The sequence below is a fragment of the Myxocyprinus asiaticus genome, chromosome 22 (genome assembly GCF_019703515.2).
Source record: "Myxocyprinus asiaticus isolate MX2 ecotype Aquarium Trade chromosome 22, UBuf_Myxa_2, whole genome shotgun sequence".
Classification (NCBI taxonomy): Eukaryota; Metazoa; Chordata; class Actinopteri; order Cypriniformes; family Catostomidae; genus Myxocyprinus; species Myxocyprinus asiaticus.
The window spans coordinates 28,776,261-28,797,531 of record NC_059365.1 but is presented as its reverse complement, the minus strand read 5'-3'; positions in this window follow the sequence as shown (position 1 = coordinate 28,797,531).

Sequence of the window (21,271 nt, the reverse complement as noted above, 5' to 3'; positions counted from 1 at the left end):
ATAAGAATGAATTAAAGGGGCACTAGTCAATCATATCACAAAAAAACAAAAACAAAAAACTATTCAGAAAGAACCATGCTAAAGCAAATCTGGAGTTTGTCAAAAAGCACTATAGTGACCCAGCTGCTATTTGGGAAAGATTTTGAGGTCAGAGAAGACTAAGACAGAGTTTTACGTCAACATTCAAAGCAATGTGTGTGGTAAAAATCAAAGGCACACCTAAAAACACAGAGATAATGGGTTAAGGGCAGCGTACCTCCTCTTCTGTTTCTTTGATGGTGATGTGCTTAGAGAGCAAAATCAGTGCATTGACTTTCAGTCATAATGATACACTGTTTGTCCCTAACTCTCCCAAGTCTTGAAAATCTTCACACAACATGCATGGCCACAATATGTTGGAAAAATGGTAAAAGGTTAAATACAATTTTCATTGCAAACATTTAGTAAACATAGTTGATTTTTTTTTTTAAATACATCTATATATATATATATATATATATATATATATATATATATATATATATATATATATATATATATTTGTTTTTCTAAAACAAACATTTTATTTCAATCTACTTTCTTAAAAGTACTTTTTTTTTTATTTCCAGAACAAATACTTTGGAGCTTTCATATACTGTTTAGGGGTTTTGAACCAGAAATGCCACCCACTCCTGCTTGTTTTACTCCAATGGACAGCCTAATTAGTCCCCTACCATTGTGAGTAAATAAATAAATAAACACCTCACAATACACTCTTTCAATGAGTAATGGAGCAGTGCATTGTCAGGTATTGTGGTTGTAAAATGCTTTGTACTTGTAGTGGCTTATTGTGCTAACATTTCTGCACTTGCAGGTGTTTTTGTGTGGGCGACAATATTGAACGTTTTTGTTTTCCTTTTTGTTTGCCCTCGATTTGTCTTCTGCAGAGAATGCGGGGTGCTGCTTCCGTGGGATACGTTCTGTGGAAATTCAATCCCAGCTAAAACTACTTTGGGCCTCTCCCTCGCTGTGTGCTCTTTATAAAGCAGGATTTGGTGTAAATGTTCCAAACGTCAGTCTGCAACAGGGCAGACACCGACAACTGCCTGGAGATTAGCTAGCACACCAGCTTGCCCACAGACTTGCTCAAATGAACCTCATTTTAAAACAGTCCTATGGATTTTCTTGAAGAGTGATGGATTATTTGGAAGAATCCTGTTAAAAGGATCTCCGAATATTCTGTGCTATACCTCTGTCAATCACAGTAGACATTTGCAAATCCATTAATGTCTGGAAAGTGTGTGTCATCACTGTTCACACTGCATGTAACACTGGTTACGTTGACAGTCAGGGGCGAATCCAATACACATTTGAGGCATATTTGCTCATGGCATTTTAGCGCAAAAACCTGCATCATATTCACTAACAATCTAGTGTAAAAAGGCACTATCAGTGCTCTATTTGCTCTGCGTCTTGAAAATTTTAATTAAATAATTATAATTCCTTTCCACGCAAACACTGCTCCTTAAATTAAATTAAATTAGGCTCGTTATAGATTGAACTTCATTCACAAAAATTGCAGGACACAATTTATATAGCGCTGTTACAGCCAGATGAAGCCAAATTAACTCCGTTGCATTCTCCGTTGTGCTGTTGCCTGATTTGCATAATTCCTTTAGTTAATCGTGTGCTCAGCATGTCCCTCCTCACTTTTAGAAATGGAAGCGAACAGTATTTCTGTCAGGAAGACTCGGTAGTATTACACCATTCATTCAATTAAGGCATCTCATCCAATCATGATTCAGCATCTGCTTTATAAATTCCGCAGGTGTCATTCATTGTTTATCATGCACACTGGTTTCACTCACTCACATGTGAGCAAAACACATAATCTTCATTCATGCTGCTTTGGTTTTCAAGCAAACCATCGCTTCATATTTGTATTATTCATCACTGGTTTACTCACCTAGACGTTCACATGAATCTACGCATAGGGTTGGGGAGTAACGAAATACATGTAACAGGAATACGTATTTAAAATACAAAATATAAGTAACTGTATTCCACTGCAGTTACAATTTAAATCATTGGTAATTAGAATACAGTTACATTCAAAAAGTATTTTGATTACTGAAGAGATTACTTTGCATTTTATTGTCATTTGTTTAATTTAATATTTAGTCCTTTCAGATGGAAAACATTTATACATATAAATGATTCAATCAAAAGTGCATTTGAACTGCGGTGAGACACTTTCTTATGATGTGTTACATTCATACGAGCAGACAGAGGAGTAAGTTTGAAGTAAGTTTTGAGCACAAGAAATAGAAATAAACCTTGTGTAAATTGTCAGCTTTATGCTAAACTAAAATGCTATTTCTAGCCATTTTACATGCACGTTACCAGGCACGATCATATTTTTTTTATCAAGAAAATTCACGTTAGATCATTATTTCTTTTTTCTAGTAAGACCTTTAATATTATGGCAAAAATCATATTATTGATAATAATTTTTGTATTGTTTTTCTGTAAAAATATCTAAAAATCCTTAAAACAAGATCAAATTGATTTATCTTGTTTTAGAAACAACACTGCATGATATATTTAGGTTTTTCAAAGAATGTATTTTTGTGAATGTGTATTTTGTCTTACTGTACTGGCAGAGTTTTTATAGTCAAAACAAGTGAAAAAATCTACCAGTGCTGAAGAAGTAATCCAAAGTATTTAGAATACGTTACTGACCTTGAGTAATCTAACGGAATACGTTACAAATTACATTTTACAGCATGTATTCTGTAATCTGTAGTGGATTATATTTCAAAAGTAACCCTCCCAACCCTGTCTATGCAGCCGGTCTCAACAGTAAGTCACGCAAGTCCAATGGTTTTTTCTTCTCTTGGGGGAACAATTGTCAAATACATCTAGCTGGTGGCTGTTGGAGTTCAGGTTTTCGCTATCAATGATCGCAATTCCTTCTTCATCATATATTCATATCAGTATGGCTTTTCAAGCAGCAAGGTTTCATTTTCAAGCATACTTGGTGTGCCTATCTTTGTGTTGTGTAAAATTGCTATGTTTTTCCAGTGTGGTGGCTGTGTCATGTGGGAGAGCATTGTTGAGGTTTTCATTGCTCATATCAACAGTGTTTGCATGCCCGAGTGTGCTCCTGCATTTAGGAATCAGTTCCAATATTCAAATCGATTATGCATAATACCTCAGTATACGTGGTCTGATTATATCCTTTAAGTTACATGATGTGTCTCATGTTTCTTTTGTTGCTCCAATCGCACGTGAAATCACAGAGATTTTAGGCTCGTTTGAGATGCCAAACGCCTCACCTTGAAAGTAGACGAGAGTAGGCGGGTGCAGTCAGGGGAGGAGTGAAATAAGTGCTGTCAATTCGGACAGTTTTCACTTCACATATTGGATCAGCCGCAGAGGACTTTTACTTCTTTACAATGGGCGGCGTTCCTGTCGTTACATTACTGGCTTTAATTTTAGTTAATGTGTAATTTATTGAGAGATTACTGAATGGGACTTTTATGACAGCGGAAGTTTACACAGCTGCGCACGCTGACACAGACTGTCACTCAAGTAATCACGGCTGCAGCATCAAACTCTTCAAAGTGAGACACTTTCTTCGCTCTGCACAGTGACAAAAAGAATAGTTTTGTCATGCAATGCCTTAATTTAACACCAAGACAAGCTGATATTTCAAGATTAAAATCACAGCTTCAATTTAAAGGAATAGTTCACCCAAAAATGAAAATTTGCTGATAATTTACTCACCCTCAGGCCATCCAGAATTTAAGACTTTTAGGATTTCATTTCTGGCCTCCTCCTCTAAACAATTCAAGTGAATGTACTCCATTTTTTGATGGTCCAAAATGCATATTTAGGGTGCATCAAAATAATCCACAGACGACAAATATAGTTCTTCTGAACGCAAACGATTAATTATTTTGAGAAACAAAGCAATACTTATATACTTTTTAACTACATATGTTCGCTTCCATACATCTCTGTGACGTGCGCTCATGAGAGGGATGATGTAAGCTCGTTGGTAAGGTCACGCGTCACATGGAGGAGGAGTCAGGAAGCACATTTTATCAAATAAAGAGTACATTTTAAAATGTATCTGTATGTTTTGCCTCTCTATATGTTATTATGTTATTTTAATCAAGAAATGATTTGTCAAAAAGTAATTTAATACATTCAGCATGAAATAAAACATTGCAGGAGTGAAGGAAGCAGTAAACTCCCAGCTGGTACGTCTTCCCCGTGGTGGATTGTGGGCAATTAACCATTGTCGAGTGTACATCAAATGCACACTCGAAATTAGAGTGCATTGTGGGTAAGAATGACTGAACAAAAGTAGGGAACGAGAATTCAGACACTCCTACAAAATGGCGGACACTCTAAATAGTGCACTATATAGTGGAAAGGCAGTTTCAGACACAACGAGTGTTCCATGACTGGGGTTGGTGCCCTATGCACTAGGCTGCATACTCTGCATTTAGAGAGTGGCGGTACTGCTGTACAGAACTAATGATCTAAATTCTTTCGACACTGAAAACTGTAACTACACTGAAATAAGAATCCACACAGGACTTTAAAAGTTATGAAATAGCGAAAGTAGGCATTAATAAAGCATGATCTTGCTTTGGTTTATATTTCAGCATTAAATATAATATCCTCGTGGAATATTTTCACCGTAATAATTACAAGAAGTGCTTCCAAACCTCTCTTCTTATTGACAAATTCATCCAGATCTGACAAGAGCACTTAAAGGGATAGTTCACCCAAAAATTAAAATTCTCTTTATTTACTCACCCTCATACCACCCCAGATGTGTATGATTTTCTTTCTTATGCTGAACCCAAGATTTTTAGAAGAATTTCTCAGCTCTGTAAGTACATACAATGCAATTGAATGGGTGGTAACATTTTAAAGATAAACAAAATCACATAAGTCAGCATAAAAGTAATCCATAAGACTACAGTGGTTAAATCAGAATCTTCAGAAGCTACGTAATAGGTGTGGATGAGAAACAGAAACAGATCACCTTCATATTCTTCTTCTTGTGTTTTTGGTGATTCACATTCTTCTCTGCATATCGCCATAGGGAGAAGAATGTCTAGCAAAAAATGACAAATATTGATCCGTTTCTCACCCACACCTATCATATCACTCCTGAAAATATGGATTTAACTACTGGAGTCTTATGGATTACTTTTATGCTGCCTTTATGTGCTTTTTGGAGCATCAAAATGTTGGCCTACAGAGCTAAAATATTCTTCAATATTCTTTTTAAATGTGTATTATGTAATGGAATATTGGGGAGTTAACATCCATTATGTCATTTGTGAAAGTCACGATTTACTCACTGCTTGAGTACTCTTTTAATTGGATACTTTCTTACTCTTACTCAAGTAAATATTTATGTTAGTACTTTTACTTCTACTTTTTTTTTTTTAAGTAATTGTACTTTTACTTGAGTACAGTTTTTGGCTACTCTATCCACCTCTGATCAGCCGCCACGAGATCAAAAGAAGATTTTGCGTGATTCATGTTCATGTGCTTTGTTGTTAATAAAGTGGATGTTTTTTAAATTATGTTGCTTTTAAATGAAAATAAATTTGAAAAAAAAAAAAAAAGACACTCAATGTACCTGTTATTTAATTCTCCCCATAAGATGTGTCTTTCCATCCATTTTTAGTTTAATAAAGACACGTATTTTAAATATTTCTGAAATATGATACCAATCACATATCCCATACAGTGTTCGCACTGAATGTTGGGAATGTTCACATATAATTTATACACATAAAACATATTAGAGATAAAAAATTATCTAACATTTTAGAAGAGAATGAAAAATCACTGTTGTTTAAACCAATGAGCATTAAGCTGTGTCATCACAAAGTCATTTCCCATTGTGCTTGCAGTTTGCGCAGCTCAGAAAAGAAACTGCGCCACATGCTTACTACAACTGCGGCCACCTTGCTCTCGCATGAAATTTTTTGACATACGTAGTCATGACATCATGGCAAGTCATACAGATCTCTAACCGGCATCCACCTGCCAGTGATCGGTTCTGCGCAGAACCTGCTCATCTCAGAGGAGCCTTTTGATTTACTTCTCACGTATGCTGTTCTCTTAAAGGGAAATGTTCATAGGCTGCTGTGTGCCTTCTGACACCTATTGGTAGGATATCACGTAACAACATTACTGAATTACACTCAAATAACAGAGCAGTATGCCTGGGTCATTCAGATATGGTGACAATTATGTCCCTGGACTTTAAGTCATGATAAATATTCAAATAGTCATGAAACTCCCTTCCAATGCATTTTTCTATGCTTCTTCCTTATTAAATAACTTGTATGTTTTGATTTTATTGTCTGCTCATTTTAGATCATATTTACAGTTCCCTGTCTGTCACTCACTTGACGTTGTGTCGATGTAGTGACACTAGGGGTTGCCCTTGGGAGCCCCAAACACCTCTGATCTTTGAGAAAAGGACTATGGGAATTGGCGAGTGGAATTTGCAGACATACGGGTATAAAAGGAGCTGGCTCTCAAACACTCATTCAGATTTTCTCTTCGGAGCCGAGCGGTTGTGTTCAACGAGCTGAATTACTCTGCCAATCCATTCACCTCGAAAAGCTGTTATATTTATGCCGCATTCAGCTGCCTAAAAGAGTATATTCTTCCATTAAAAGAGCATATTTTCCTTCTAAAAGAGTGGCACTTACGGAGAGCGTCTTTGTAAAGATGGCTTTCTGTTTGTGTTTAATTCCTGGTTGTAGTTGTTTTCTCTCCGCTTCCGATGACAACAATCGCTATCTCACGTGCTTGGGCGCTGCACACATGGAGACAGCGTTCGTGGACGGGTCATGTTCTCACTGCGAGAACATTGTGGTCGCGGCTTTCCTTCCTCAGAGGGAAAGCCACCCCAGCGGCTCCCCGCCACTGTCCTTCTACCTACAGGTTTGTGGCCACGTCGGTTAGCACTGGGGGCAATTTGGGGACCCCAATGGGAGCCGCTCTGCCAGGTGACTCCCCACGGACCTCCCATTCCCCAGTACGCTCGTTTGCCCTGGTTGAGTTCTGGGATGAGACCGTCGGCTCAGCATCGGAGAGCGGGCTGTTCCAGTCTGACGCTGATGACTCGATTGAGCTCCCACCTTTGGGTGCGGTCGCCCAGTAGCAGGCCGACGCGGAGCTGGCGGCCATGCTTGCCCAGGTGGCTGCGAGCGTCGGGCTGGAGTGGAACCCTCCACTCCCTCCTGAACCCTCGTGGCTTGATGATTGGTTCCTGGGCTCGGAGCGCTGCTTATGGCTACGCCCCGCCCCGGTCCCTTTCTTCCCGGAGGTGCATGAGGAGCAATCAAGGTCGTGGTGGGCACCTTTCACTGCCCGGACCCGGTCTCTGAGCTCCTCTGCTCTCACTACCCTTGACGGTGAGGCTGCCAGGGGGTACTCGGCGATTCTCCAGGTGGATAAGGCAGTTGCGGTGCACCTGTGCCTGCAAAACGCTGCCACCTGGCGGAACCGCCTGAGATTCCCATCCAGTGCCTGTAGGTTTATGTCATCTCTGGCGACTAAGGCCTATGGTGCCGCTAGACAGGCCGCCTCCTTCCTGCACGCCATGGCTCTCCTGCAGGTGCACCAAGCCAAGGCTCTAAGAACTGCACGAGAGTAGTGCTGACCCAGGATTGATGCAGGAGCTGTGCTCGGTGACCGATCTCGCCCTCCGGGCGATGAAGGTCACGGCGCGGACTCTCGGGCAGGCGATGTCCACCCTGGTGGTCCAGGAACACCACCTATGGCTCAACTTTGTCGAGATGAGGGAAGCTGACAAGGTACAGTTCCTTGACACCCCCATCTCCCAGGTTGACCTATTCAGCGACACCTTTGAGGACTTTTCCCAGCAGTTCTCGGCGGTTAAGCAGACGGAGACTATTCAGCATATCCTGCCCCGGCGCGGATCAAGATCCTGCACCCAATCTGCTCATCGCCAGGGCTGTCCCTCTGTGGCAACGACACCGGCTCCGCCACAGCCCGGGCCAGTGGCACGGCCCCGGCGTAGAGCCACCCGCAGGAAGCAGATGCCCCCTCCGTCTCACGGCCCACCACCAAGAACCAGAGGAAGGCTTCTAGCCGCCCCTGAGATGGGCGACCCATCCTGGGTCACACACCCGGTGTTTATGGCCATCGTTATTGTGATCGCCAGACACCACACATTTATGGCAGGCACGACGCTGCGGATGTGGGCCCCCTGCTCCTGCACGCCCAGCTGCGGCACAACACACCCGCCCGGGCAGCTGTGACAGACTATGAGGACGGTTCCCTCCTCCCCCATTGCTGACCGGTCCTATGGTGGGTACCCGGAGCCAGATAAGTGCTTCAATGTCACCGACGAGTTTGGGGTCCGAGCCCCCTCAATGTGGCACCTCCGGCTCCACTCCGCTGTGAGGCCCTACCCGTCGGTACGCTCCTTTTATACCCGTATGTCCGGGGGAGTGGCATGCAAATTCCACTTGCCAATTCCCATTGGCCTTTTCTCAAAGATCAGAGGTGTTTGGGGCTCCCAAGGGCGACCCCTAGTGTCACTACATCGACACAACGTCTCGTTCCCTCCATCAGGGAACAGAGGTTACGAAAGTAACCAGGATGTTTCAATTCCTGATCTCCCTTTCCCCTTTTCATCTACTATAGCACTTCATGATATTTACAGATTATGTTTTTTTTTTTTCCCAGATATGTGCTGGTAGTGCTAGGGCTTTCAATTGTGCTAACCTAATAATTGCATTCAACAATTGCATGATTAATTATATGTGTCATTGGTGTTTATTGCTAAGGCCCATGTGTGATATTTTTTTGCAAATTATTTAATGGTGTATTAATTATTTTGACTGTGGAGTTGTTGTGATGCTTTTGACATCATATAATTATCTTTTGGAGGATTTGTCATTGGCATTAGATATGGTGTTTCGACAAAGTTTTACCCTCAGCTTCTATGGGTGTACAATGAATTGTAATTTTAATATTCTTAAGTTGGGCAGTCATCTATTTTGAGTATAACTTGGCTACTTTGGCTAATACATCTATTAACCATTTAACAGGGGTATCTTTCATTATTGATACTGGAATTGTTCTCTAAGCTTCTGTACTTCATTCTATTCTGACAGCTTGTTAAACATTACTATTAAATGGTTCTACAGCGCATGATTTGTCAACATCTTATAATTAGTGAAGTGATGATATTTTCACTCTGTGTAGGTTTTTCACAGTTCTGGGATAGTGCTCTTTTGAAGCAGATACTTTATATTTAGTCGATTAAGCTTCAAACGTCATGAATCAATGTGTGTTGATTATTCTAAGCATTGTTTATCCTTTTCAAGGATATTGCACAAACAATGCTCCCCCTCCCCCCACACAAATATAAATAAATAAATAATCAAATAAAAAATAAAACATTAAATTGCATCGAAGTGTCACCTATTTTTCACATGGTGTGTGCAGGACTCTCACTTTATCAAGGAGTGCACACAAGTATCAGGCATCCTTTGCACACTCTTAACATCAATGCTCATCCTTTCGCTAGGGCCAGCAATTCACACAAAATAGTGTATGCTTCTGTAGAATGTCACACTATGCACACTTTCGTAGATTAATGTGTATTTAATCATATCCTGTGATATGTTTCATACAATTATTTATTCTTTTTCAGGTTATCATCACCTTCTGAAGACATGGTTTGTCATTTGATTTTTTTTTTTAATTTTTTCTTTTTTTTTCTTTTTTTTTTTTATTACTTTTGGGGGTTAAATTTTAATTAGTCCTAAATTCCTTTTGGGGTAAGTTCCACTCCCCTGCCATCATTCTGAATGCTGAACTGTAGGACGGGCTTACAACAAAGGAAAATATTCTACACCATATCCTGATTATTCTAATTTAGTCTTTCTGGTCATGCACATTGGTTTCATCCCCCATCCACCCCTTCACAACCAGTTTAGGTCCCGTCCTGCCATAGGGGTAAGTTCCTCTCCCCTGCCGTCATCATCTTCCGGCAGGATCTGACTGTTCGAGCAAAAACCTGAACGCTGAATATGAAGATAAATCAGTAGCAAAACTTGAGAGCTTGCGTATTTGGATTTGATAACATGTACAATAAATATTTGTACTCGTAAGTTGAAACTTACACTTACAGCAACGATGTGACAACTTGTAAAATAAAAATTTGAAGTTGAATGTTGAAATCTGCACTCAGAGACAATAATTCAAAGCTTGTGTTTTGAATTCACAGTTGCAGACATGTAGTCACAAATGTGTAGAATGACATTCACATAAATACAACTACAGACACTAACTTGTATTACACGTTAACTTTTGCACTTGAATTTATTTTTGCAGTACAACCACAAATCAGCACTTACAACCTCTCAAATCTGGCACTGCAACTTTAAATCATTACGCCTTGACTTTTGCAACTACTTTTGCAAAAATCCTGTAGCAAAACTCACTTGTGCACTTGTAAAATCCTGATGGAGAGAGCAAGACCAGTGTTCGGCGGGGGAGGGGGCAATGAAGTTGTTTTATTGGTTGATGCCTAGCCAATGAATGCCACCGGTGTGGATCGTGTTAACTGAGGATGTGAATAATTTCACTTGCCTTTTCAGCAGATTAGTTCAATGTGAATTTTCAAGGAGCAAAGAAAAGCCATTTTGCACATTATATCTAAAAAAAGTGCTGGTATCATTATTAACCTGCTTTGTTTCACCGATGTCTGTTCTAATGAATTTGACACAGTTTAAGAGCGATTTTAACGGCTTCAGAGGGTAACATGGTTTCCCATGTTAACGTGGGACATTGGTTTGAATGGGAACTGGCGAGTATACTTGTCAGAGCAGTAAATCACAAGTGGAATTATGTCCATTATTACCTTCATAGCTGAACCGCAGGAAGGGGCTTATGCCAAATGAAAACTTTCTACCCCATATCATGATTATTCTCATTATTCAAAGTCTTTCTGGTAGAAATAACTAAATACCAACCCCACCATCCACACGCACACACTTTTTGAAAAATACCAATTACATATTAATATGTTTATTTTGTCTAATTATAGTGCAAGCATAGCCTAAAACGAAGCTTTAAGACTCAGGTGAAGCCTCTGCCAGCTGGTTGCTTCAATAGTGGGCAGAACTAACTCAAAAGCACTAATCCCATTGGTTAGCGCTCACATGTCACAGTCCACTTTTTGATTCAGCAAATCATTTTGAGTGAAGGCAGACAATGTAATCAATATTAATGAGCCCAACAGCCAGCATGAGCAAACAGAGAAGTCATCTTTGACTATTGTAAGTTAATGTTGTTTAACAGAAAAAAAATTATACATTTTGGTAACTTTTAGCAAGTTTTAAATCTCTGACCTCTGAAGGGGACAGACATTCGGGATTTCTTTCATAGAGTCGTGTATGACAACAATAATCTTGTGTCATGGTATATACATCAGGGGTGCTCATTACATTGATCGAACCACTAGTCGATCTTGATAACAGGTAAAAAGGGAAAGGGGATAAAGAGAGAAAAGACACAAATAACAAAAATATTAAAGACTGACTACTGTAGTCGTGCACTGTAGTCATGCACTGTTTGACTGACAGGCGGCCTACTGTAGTCGTGCACTGTTTGACTGACAGGCGGCCTATATGTGTGTGTGCTTTACATGCGCTTGTGCTCTGAGAGCTCTCATGGTAATGCAGATATGTGCCTAAATGGTGAAACTTCAAAATTCCGCCAAAAATGCCCGTCTTGGCGGGGTATTAATGTAAATGCAGGCAGTAATGTCTAAAGTGAATGTTAACAGTGGGGGGAAAAAAAGTGGTTTTGTATCAAAATGTCAGACTTAAGTATAAATGTAACCTAACAGACCTGATAAGTATGTCATTAATATTAATCAAACAAGAAAACAAATAAACCACTCACTGCCCCTTACTCAATACATTTAGTAGCTTCATGAAGTATTTATGGAATATAATTAAACAGTGAAGACCAGTAGCTAGTACTTTTATGATACATTTAATTGCATTCTGAATGTTTACTTGATAGGCTACTGCTGTTTATTTATTTATTTTTATTTTTTTATTTTTAAGCTGCTAAAAAAAGCATTGTTTTCTAAATTAGATTTTATTTTTGTTCTGTTTAATTTTTTTTTCTATTTATTGCTTTTATGTTTTATTAATTTGTTTCTTTGTTCGTATTTGATTACATACTGTTGACTCATATTGAATAATTACTTGAGAACTTGAAACAATGCTTAATTAAAAAAAATAAGTATTGTTATTTGCTGTGGTATCAAAATAGGTAAAGATAATTGTCAAATTCCAATACCAACTACATATTGTTTATGGTTGATCTTGTTATAATAACATTATGAAAAAGTAGATATTATTTGGACGTGTTAGCACCCCTGGTATACTTCTAAACAATTATATTGTTCTTTATCTTTCCCATGTTTTTTGTTTGGCTATTATTTTGAATTTAGATTAATGAAAATGGTGATGTTTGTGGCATATATATTTTAGGAAAAAATAAAAAGTAAAAAAAATAAAAAGACCAAGTCAACAGTGTAATTAGAGAGGTGACACAAGCTTCTGAAATCAAGATATTTCACATGGACATTAAGATATTAATTTATTTATTTATTTATTTATTTATTTATTTATTTTAGATTTAGAATGTGTTCCTCCCAGTTTTCAGATCGTTCCTGTGCCCCTGCTTACAGGTGTGACTCTTGATTGTTCTTTTCATATAAAAACTAAAAGGAGTGGCTTGAATACTGTCTCTATGAATAAATAAATGAAGCCAAGCCCCTTTACTATTTTCATGATGAGAAATAAAATCAAAAAGTCTTTTTTTATCAGTGTTAATCTTATCATATAATGTCTTGTTGAAAATGTTCATTGACAAAGGATTTTTTGTCAGTGCCAATGATGATGAGACACTAAGGACAATGCATGAAGAAAATTAAAATATTTTAATATATATATATATATATATATATATATATATATATATATATATATATATATATATATATATAATATTGATAGATAATAATAATGCACAATCATTGTTGTTAGAAGAAAAAAATTATCTATTCGAATGATCCAGTCACAGTATGTTGTGGAGCTGCATGAGCAGAAAGAGATGAACACAGGTAAGTGAACCTAACAGTTTCTAAAGCATGGAGAATTCCAAAAATAGTAACTTCTTAAAAATAGTTAATACTTCTACTTTAATAATTAATACGTTAATACAATACTCATGATATGCTATTATTTCAAGGGATCAGGTTTTCTAAACAAGAACAGTTTTCATTTTTCATGTTGCATTATGTACTGTGTATGTTTGATACATGTTTAAACTAATAGATGTTTCTACATTTTTCAAAATGTTTCAATATTTGGTTAAAGTTTAGACTGTTACAGTATGACTCATAATTTTGTGATTTTGCACATTATCGTCAACTAAACTATAATTTTCATTGACTAAAATGAACTACAATTTATGAATATGACATGACAAAATATTGACTACATTTAAATAATTTTTGTCCAAAAAACAAAACAAACAAAAAAATTTAAGACTAAAATTATTTGAATGCTTTTTTTAAAATTTGTTATTGAGAGTAGAGGGCAGCACTTGGCTCAAGTTACTATTGATAATGTATAGCTGTGAAATACTATGTCAACATATTATTCAGTGACCTTGAGTAATCATTGATTCTGGAAGTCTAGAAGAAAAAATATAAAACCTGGAAGACAATCTTTGTTCTGCCATCTTTGACAAAACAAACATATCAGTTAAAATGTCTTTTTTTGTTTTTTGTCTCATGCTCCTTTAAATGCCTATTTTATTTCACTCAGTGAGATACAAATAGCGAGTAAAACACAACAAATAATATAAATTCTCATATTTTTATTCATTACGTTTTCTTAAATGCATTTAAGCAACATTATGACAAAATGGTATAGATTATCCAACTGAAATACCTGTGAAATCAAATAAACGAGTTAGAGCTGATGTAATCAGAAGTAATAAGTTTAGGTTACCTAAAAATATACTCCAAGAGATTACAATACTGATAGCCATTTTATTCATGTAATTTGTAATCTAATTGCAATTTTAGTCATGTAAATTGTAATCAGAATTGCATTTCATATGTATTCTACCCAGCACCTAACACGCTAAAGAGAACTAATGACGTCATGGTTACTTGTGTAACCTCCGTTCCCTGATGGAGGGAATGAGACGTTGTGTCGATGTAGTGACACTAGGGGTCACTCTTGGGAGCCCGAGACACCTCTGGTCTTTTATAAAAGGCCAATGAAAATTGGCGAGTGGTATTTGCATGCCACTCCCCCGGACATACTGGTGTAAAAGGAGCTGGTATGCAACCACTCATTCAGGTTTTATGCTGAGGAGCCGATATAAGGTCCGGCCATTTCAGCGGGTAGTTCAGTGTTGTGGCAGGAGGGACACAATGTCTCATTCCCTCCATCAGGGAACGGAGATTACACAAGTAACCATGATGTTCCCTATCTGTCACGCACTCGACGTTGTGTCGATTTAGTGACACTAGGGGTCCCTATACGAAACACCACAATTGGCTGAACTGTGTTACGTGAACTGGTAGTGTGTGGTGGGCAGACTACTGTGTGCCTCATAGCCAGCACACCAGGTCGACACGTAACCTCCCCCAACATAGTTATGAGTGTCGAACAGCCCTTTTTGGGAACAAGTCGACCACCCAAGAGATAGAGACAGGCTTAACCCAGTCGTGGCCTCTTTTCCCCTTCTCTTTTTCCACTCCTTAAAAAAGAAGGGGGATTATCCGACTGGGCCGCCAGGTCTAGTCGGGGGGTGTCCCTTCCAAGGGGAAGACACAGCGGAGACCACACCTCGCCCAAAGAGAGGAGGGGATATTTAAGTGGAAGGATATGTCACATGGTCTTTCCAACCATGTGGAGATTTTTCAAGGTAGATCCTGCCCAAAGGGGGAGGAGTTACTACAAACATGGAGACTGGGGCAGAGGGACTCTGCCCAAGGAAGACGCAGTTTGCCAACAGGGAAACGAATTAGCGGAAGATATATATCGTATGGGGTTAGCCTTACAGGGAACCGCCACATGCAGAGCACAAACCCCAGAACAGGACTCTTAGCACATGTACTGGGCCGGCAGTGAATCTCTCCGAAAACTCGACTGCCACAGGGCTCGGAGGAAGTCAACCAGGGAACAAACTTGTGAACACTACTGGGAATTAATGGCGCACGTCTTCAGCTCAAAAGGAGGTGGACGGCGCTATGTGCAAGCGATACACCTGGCCGGCTATCCCAGGCTTATCCGCTTGTGTTGCGTGCCACTACCTGGGACGAAACCGGTTCCACCCGGAGGTTGTAGAACCTTGCAAAGGTGTTGGGTGTTGCCCAGCCCGCTGCTCTGCAAATGTCTGTTAGAGAGGCGCCCCTGGCCATGGCCCAGGAAGCCGCTACACCTCTGGTAGAATGGGCTCATAGCCCTACTGGAGGCGGCATGTCCTGGGCATGATATGCCATAGTTATGGCATCAATGAGCCAGTGGGTGATCCTCTGCTTGGAGACAGTGCTTCCTTTCCGCTGAGCACCAAAGCAGACAAAGTGTTGCTCAGAGATTCTGCGTGTGATCCAAATAGATGCGTAAAGTGTGCACTGGACACAGCAACAACAGGGCTGTGTCTGCCTCCTCCTGGGGCAGTGCTTGCAGGTTCACCACCTGATCCCTAAAAGGGGTGGTGGGAACCTTGGGCACATAGCCCGGTCGGGGTCTCAGGATCACGTGAGAGTAACCCGGACTGAACTCCAGGCACGTTTCGCTGACAGAGAACGCTTGCAGGTTTCCTACCCTCTTGATGGAAGTGAGCACAGTCAGGAGGGCAGTCTTCAAGGAGAGTGCCTTAAGCTCAGCTGACTGCAAAGGCTCAAAGAGGGCTCTCTGTAGACCCTGAATAACTACAGAGAGGTCCCATGAGGGAACGAGGTGTGGTCTGGAGGGATTCAGCCTCCTGTCACCTCTTAGGTACCTGATAATCAGGTCGTGCTTCCCTAAGGACTTACCGTCAACTGCGTCGTGGTGTGCTGCTATGGCGGCAACATACACCTTCAAGGTGGAATGGGACAGCCTCCCTTACAACCTCTCCTGCAGGAAGGAAAGCACTGATCTGACTGCGCATCTCTGGGGGGTCTTCCCATTGGGAAGAACACCACTTAGCGAACAGATGCCACTTAAAGGCTTACAGGCGCCTCGTAGAGGGGGCCCTAGCCTGAGTGATCATGTCTACCACCGCAGGTGTCCAAGGGCCAGACATGGAGATTCCAAAGGTCTGGTCGCGGGTGCCAGAGGGTGCCCCGTCCCTGAGAAAGAAGGTCCTTCCTCAGGGGAATTCGCCAGGGGGGAGCTGTAGCGAGGGGCATGAGGTCCGAGAACCACGTCTGGGTGGGCCAGTAGGGTGCTACCAGGACGACCTTCTCCTTCCTCCCTGACCTTGCACAGGGTCTGTGCAAGTAGGCTCACTGAGGGAACCGCATATTTGCAAAGGCCAAGGGGCCAGCTGTGTGCCAGCGCGTCTATGCCGAGGGGAGACTCGGTGAGGGCGTACCAGAGCGGGCAGTGGGAGGATTCTTGGGAGGTGAACAGGTCCACGTGTGCCCGTCTGAATCGACTCCAAATCAGCTGGACCACCTGAGGGTGGAGTCTCCACTCTCCCCTGAGGGTAACCTGCTGTGACAGCGCATCCGCTGTAGTGTTGAGGTTGACTCCAGAAGAGGAGACAGCGGGCGAGTTGTGACATACAACAAGAGCGCAGACCGCCTTGGCAGTTGACATATGCTACCGTTGCTGTGTTGTCTGTCCGAACTAACATGTGCTTGCCCTGGATCAACGGCCGGAACCTCCGCAGGGCAAGCAGAATTGCCAACAACTTGAGGCAGTTGATGTGTCAATGCAGTCACGGACCCGTCCAGAGGCCGGCGGCTACGTGCCCGTTGCAAACATCGCCCCAGACCACGACGCGCCTGGAGACCAGTTCTAGAGGAGCACCTGCCCGTAGAAACGAGAGGTCGGTCCAAGGGCTGTAAAGATGGTGACAGACCGGCGTGATGACCACGCAATGTGTCCCGTGTCACCATGCCCATCTCGGGACTCGAGTCTGGAGCCAGTGCTGAAGCAGCCTCATATGCATCAACTTGAGTGGGGTGGCCACAGCCGAGGATGCCATATGACCCAGGAGCCTCTGAAAAAGTTTCAGTGGAACTGCTGTTTTCTTTTTGAACGCCTTCAAACAGGCCAGCACCGACTGGGTGCACTCGTTCGTAAGGCGCAACATCAAGGAGACTGAGTCCAACTCCAAACCGAGAAAAGAGATGCTCTGAACCGGGAGGAGCTTGCTCTTTTCCCAGTTGACCCAAAGCCCTAGTCGGCTGAGGTGTGAGAGCACCAGGTTCCTGTGTGCGCACAACATGTCTCGAGAGTGAGCTAGGATTAGCCAGTCATTGAGATAGTTGAGAATGTGAATGCCCACCTCCTTCAACGGGGCAAGGGCAGCCTCTGTGACCTTCATGAAGATGCGAGGAGACAGGGAGAGGCCGAAAGGGATGACTTTGTACTGATACACCTGACCCTCGAATGCAAACCGCAGGAAGGGTCTGTGTCGAGGAAGAATCGAGATGTGGAAGTACGCATCCTTCATGTCTACCGCCGCAAACCAATCTTGATGCCGGACCCTTGCCAGAATGCGTTTTTGCATCAGCATCTTGAACGGGCATCTGTGTAAGGCCCGGTTCAGTACTCGCAGGCCCAAGATTGGCCGCAACCCACTGCCTTTTTACGGTACGATGAAGTAGGGGCTGTAAAACCCCTTCTTCATCTCGGCTGGAGGGACAGGTTCTGTCGCACCCTTCCGTAGGAAGGTAGCGATCTCCGCGCGCAAGGTAGCAGTGTTTTCACTCTTGAGCAAGGTGAAGTGAATACCGCTGAACCTGGGCGGGCGCCTGGTGAATTGAATCACGTAGCCGAGTCGGACGGTCCGGATCAGCCATTGCAACGGATTGGAAAGCACGAGCCACGCGTCCAAGTTCCGCGCAAGGGGGACCAAGGGAACAACGTCGTCGGATGTACCGGCAGGTGGGGCCTCGCGGTGGGGCGGAGCTCGAGGTGCCACACGACGTCGTGGCCGTGCTGAGTCTAGGGACATCGAAGCACTTACCTGGCTCCTTGTGACCACCCCCGGAACAGCCTGGGACTGGGGAGGAAGTGGCCTGTCCTTGTAACACATGGAGACTGCCACATCGGGGGCGGCTGTGTGCCACAGCTGGGTGCTCAGGGGCGGAAAGGCCACCGCTGGAGCGCCAATCCTGCAAGAAAAAACCCGTGGACGGTTGTCGTGGTGGCGATTGTGCACACCGGGTATGTGACCTAGGAATGAAGGAAGCCGCTCTTTTGCTGAACTGTTGGGTACCGCAGCCACTTGGGCATGTGGCAAAATTAAACAAAAAGGCAACAAAAGATTTTCCGCCCGGATCTCCACCGGGGAATGGAGTGGTCTTTTTATCAGCTACAGGTGAGTGGGTTCCCTCGTCTCTGGGTCGCCCGTCTCAGGGGCGCTTTGACGACCTCCGTGGGTTCTTAGGTGCCGGCTGTGAGATGGGTGGCGTCTGCTTCCTGCGGTGGGCTCCACGCCGGGGCCGGGCCGAAGGGGCGGGCTGCGGCAGAGCCGGTGCAGTCACCGCAGGGGGACGCCCTTGGCGACGAGCAGATGGGGTGCGGGATCTTGAGCCACGCCAGGGCAGGATGTGCCGGATTGCCTCCGTCTGCTGCTTTACCGCCGAGAACTGCTGGGCAAAGTCCTCGACGGTGTCGCCGAATAGGCCAGCATGGGAAATGGGGGCAGCAAGGAACCTTGTCTTGTCGGCCTCGCCCATCTCGACCAGGTTGAGCCAAAGGTGGCACTCCTGGATGACTAGTGTGGCATTTGTCCGCCCGAGAGACCGCACCATGACCTTCGTCGTTCAGAGACCGAGGTCAAATCTGGGGCGGAACTACCCTCGTGCAGTTCTTTCAATGCCTTGGCTTGGTGAACCTGCAGGAGAGCCATGGCGTGCAGGGTAGAGGCGGCTTGTCCAGCAGCACTGTAGGCTTTAGCCATCATGGACGACGTGAGCCTACAGTTTTTGGACGGGAGGTTAGGTGCACCGTGAGCGCCTTATCCACCGGAGGAATCGCCGTATAGCCCCTGGCCGCCCCGCCATCGAGGGTAGTGAGAGCGGGGGAACTGCGGAATCGGGACCGGGCAGTAAAAGGTGCCTCCCATTATTTCTTCAGCTCCTCGTGCACTTCTGGGAAGAATGTCACTGGAGCAGGGCGTGGCTGCTTTGGTTCCTGGGCTCGCTGAGCCGCTCAATCATCAAGCCACGAGGGTTCAGGGGAGAGCGGAGGGTTCCACTCTAACCCGACGCTCGCAGCCGCCCGGGAGAGCATGTCCGTCATTTCGGCATTGGCCTGTGACTGGGCAATCGTCCCCGAAGGGGGAAGCCCAGCTGAGGCTTCTGCGTCCGACTGGACGAGCCCGCTCTCCGATGCTGCGCTCGAGAGCTCATCATCTTTGCGGGCTCCGAACAAGAAGCCAGACTCGCCATGAGACAAGCCGGCAAACTCATCCAGAAGCAAGCCGCGACCGCAACATTGCCATGGTCATGTTCTCGCAATGAGAACATGAACCATCCACAAACGCTTCCTCCATGTAGGTCACGCCCAGACATGAAAGACAGCAATCATGACCATCCGAAGTTGAGAGATAACGACTGCAACTAGGAATGACACACAATCGGAAAGGCATCTTTAAAAAGACGCATGTTTAAAAAGACGTTCCGTGTGTGCCACTCTTTTAGAGAAATCTATACTCTTTTAGAGGAAAAAAGCTCTTACAGAAAATATACTCTCTTGTTTTCTGCCGAAGCGCCCAGGGGCGTTCTCTGCAGTGCAACAGTGCAGAGGAGGGAGAAGCCACTGAAATGCGCCGTCAGAGGTGAATGAACAGTAATATTCAGCTCAATGAGCATGACCATTCGGCTCCGAAGAGAAAATCTGAATGAGTGGTTGCATACCAGCTCCTTTTATAGCCGTATGTCCGGGGGAGTGGCATGCAAATACCACTCGCCAATTTTCATTGGCCTTTTATCAAAGACTAGAGGTGTCTCGGGCTCCCAAGAGTGACCTCTAGTGTCACTACATCGACACAACGTCGAGTGAGTGACAGATAGGGAACTGTATTCTGCTTTTGTATTAACACAGCCATTAAAAATGTCTAAAATGGTTAAAACTACACAGGCAATTATGGAGTGGTCAAAGCTACTCTGTACCTTATTGAGGCTCATACACTGGCTTAATGCATTATTTCATATATACTGTAAGTGGGTGATGACATAAATCAATGTGGATCTATAAATATGTATTATCTCTGTTCTTCACATGAAGCAATCCACCACTCTCCATGGACTCATGCTCCTTTGTGGCAGCTGTTTTTATATGACAGTGTAAAGACAACAAGAGGATGTGCTCACACATTCTCCATCCTTGCATAAATACTGAAGGTCGTGATGACAGCATCTTTCTTCCAGCAGGAGCTTATTGACTATTGATGTCTGCCATGCTGATCCTGTACCAGGCACCCAATGCAAGATAGAAGGGGGAAAAAAAGTTAGGATTGTTTGCTCGGTATGAATATCTTGTCATTAGATTAATAACTGCCGAGAATGAGGCTATTGATCTGGGTCTTTCCCTGACAAATGTCCTGTAAAGAGGCTTAGCAGTGGATACTTTTGCATTGACACTAGTGTGCTCACTTGCAAGTGATAGTCACACTAAGACTCAAGATATTAATAGCTGGGTCAATGGCAAAACACTTACTGGATTATTCAAATCCTACTAGATTGCATTTCTCTCAGACAATTTGTCTATATAATCAAAGCATTCAAATGTACTTTACCTACCTTTCATTTGCAGGTGTCCTCAATAACTGCTCAGATGATGGTTGAAAGGGAAAACGGTCCATCTGAATAATGAGGTGGAACTGCGGCCATAAAGTCTGAATGCACCAATATTGGATGAAAGCTGAAATGTCATATGCAGCTGAAGTCATGATGAAATATCAAAATCTGTTGAGGTATTTACGGAGAATGCCAAAG